The 1678-nt window shown below is 63.7% G+C and overlaps 1 protein-coding gene across 1 annotated transcript in view; it reads left to right on the forward strand.

Moving 5' to 3' along the window:
* LOC113208171 (uncharacterized) overlaps nt 1-1678 on the forward strand; it is an 8384-nt gene that overhangs the window by 5380 nt on the left and 1326 nt on the right. The window lies entirely within an intron of this gene.

A 1678-nucleotide genomic window follows, 5' to 3' on the forward strand; every position in this document is an offset into this window, starting at 1 on the left:
CCGGCCGTGCGGGCGCGGCTCTCTCGTGGAGTATATCACAGATAAAGAGAATTACTTCTCAACATGTTTCCGCACTTTTTTCTTAATTTCATCACTTTTGTCTTGTGTTGTTCACTGCACTACACATGTGACTCGGCACCACTACCACCACCACCACCACAACGCGCCAGGCCAGACAGGGCCGACAGGGAAGGCAGCAACGGGCCGCCCTTCCTCCTCGAGCTCGCGTTCACACTCAACTGGCCAGCCCGCCCGCCCGGGCCTCGCCGCCGCCGCCAGAGCCGCGCGCCGCCCGAGCCTCGCCGCCAGCCGGGCGCAGCCGGGAGGGAGGGGGGCATTGAGTCACGACGCTAGTGGCGCGCTCCGGCGGCCGGGGACGCAAGCGTAGCGCAAGCGGCCCACTGCCTCCAATGCGTCCGCCTGGCTGCCTATGCCTCCAGGGGGAAGGACTTGCACACATTACACACACTTCGGCGTACTAAGCGCCAGCTCTCGCAATGTCAGAGTCGAGACACGATAACAACGCAAGCTGCACCACAAAAAGCTCCCGAGAATGGTACTATCTGTAGAGGAGGGCAGGGCGGCGCGGCAGCTGCGCGATACTCTCGGGGGCGTCGCGCGGGTGAAAGGTCTTTGAACGCCGTCAAGGAAGACGGGTGCGCGCGCCCAGCCCTGGCGGAGCCCGGCCCGGCCCAGCCCAGCGATGCACTCGTCCTTTTGGCACTTCCCTATCTGTCCGCGCCGACCGGCCTTGCAGCGCGCCAATTAGCTATAGCGCCCCGCCCCCTCCCCTCCCCTCCTCCTCATCCATTGGATCAACAGCCGGTCACCGCGAATGTAATTCATCGCGAAACAGAACTGCGCGCGCGCCGCGCTTCATACACTAGTACAGCACGTTACCACCATCACCTTCATCTACAAAACTATAACCGATTTTTCCATTTTTGCCGTCACGCCGACCGTCACTACACCAGGAGGTGGGCCGTGAGTCAGGCGGCCGCCGCGAGTGACGTGACGCAGGTGAACGCCGAACCAGGCACGGACGGGCCAGCCTGACTCACGGACCTGTACGCGGAGCTCCGCGGAGTGACTGTCGTGAGTCAGGCGTGGGCGTGCGAAAGGGGTGCCCCGCCCACGTACGAACAAACTTCGCGAAACGTTTCCGAAACCTAGCGGCAAAGCAATCGAAACTGGCATTAGACTTGTGGTTCTCTCTTTCTAGGACTAGGCTGTCCGCCTCCCACGCGACCCGTCGGCAGTCACCGACGACGTCGGTCCGCAGGGCGGGCGGATACTGTAGCAGGTCCAGGCACTCCGTTGCGTAAGGCGGCAACCACCAGCAGTGCTTCAATTCAAGGTCGCACTGCATGGAGAGTCAACAACCTGGCCGGGCTGGGCCGACGAACCAACCGGGCGAGCAGAGGCAGGAGGCGGCCTGGCGGCCCCAGCCCAGCATGGCAACGAACGAGCGACGCGACTCAACTTCGCTCCTCTGCGGGCTGGGCGAGCGAGCTGGCAGCTCTCCGCTCAGCCCGGATTGGATTGGAAGCCTGGTCGGCGTGGTGTTCCCGTCCTGCCCCTGCCCCCTCTCACCGCCACGCCCCGCCACCTGGCCTCTCACTCTGTGGTCCACTCTTGTGGTCTAAGGGGCCGTAGAGAGGAATCCCTCCAGCGGGCG

Source organism: Frankliniella occidentalis, unplaced genomic scaffold (assembly GCF_000697945.3).
Source record: "Frankliniella occidentalis isolate FOCC.00 unplaced genomic scaffold, Focc_3.1 Scaffold30, whole genome shotgun sequence".
Lineage (NCBI taxonomy): Eukaryota > Metazoa > Arthropoda > Insecta > Thysanoptera > Thripidae > Frankliniella > Frankliniella occidentalis.